Raw genomic sequence first — 361 nt, forward strand, 5'->3', positions numbered from 1 at the left:
GATGGACGGGTCGTGCTAGCAGGGTTAATGTGTATATTGAATAGAGTGTGAAGGACGAAATGAAAGGGGGAGGGGGGAGGTTGATAAGAGAGTATTGAGAGAGAAGAAAGAGAAAGATGGGGAGTAGAAGGAGGGGAAATAAGTAAAAGTGTGGAAGGATGAAGGAAGAGAACAGAAAGGGAGAGGAAAAATCGGCTCAAGAGAGGAAGACGAAAGGTGTGCAAGAAAGGGTGAAGAAAAAAATTTGGAGGATGGCATAATCCAGGAGATAAGGGACAGAGAGGCTGACAGGACAGAGGACAAGATAACTGGGAAGAGACGCAGGCAAACATAGACAGAGAAGGTGAATAACAGATAAAGG

General features: G+C 45.2%; 1 protein-coding gene across 1 annotated transcript in view; it reads left to right on the plus strand.

Annotated features, from left to right (window-relative positions):
• LOC119586824 overlaps positions 1-361 on the plus strand; it is a gene marked incomplete in the record, with an annotated part of 127989 nt that overhangs the window by 119482 nt on the left and 8146 nt on the right.

Source organism: Penaeus monodon, chromosome 22 (genome assembly GCF_015228065.2).
Source record: "Penaeus monodon isolate SGIC_2016 chromosome 22, NSTDA_Pmon_1, whole genome shotgun sequence".
Taxonomy (NCBI): Eukaryota; Metazoa; Arthropoda; class Malacostraca; order Decapoda; family Penaeidae; genus Penaeus; species Penaeus monodon.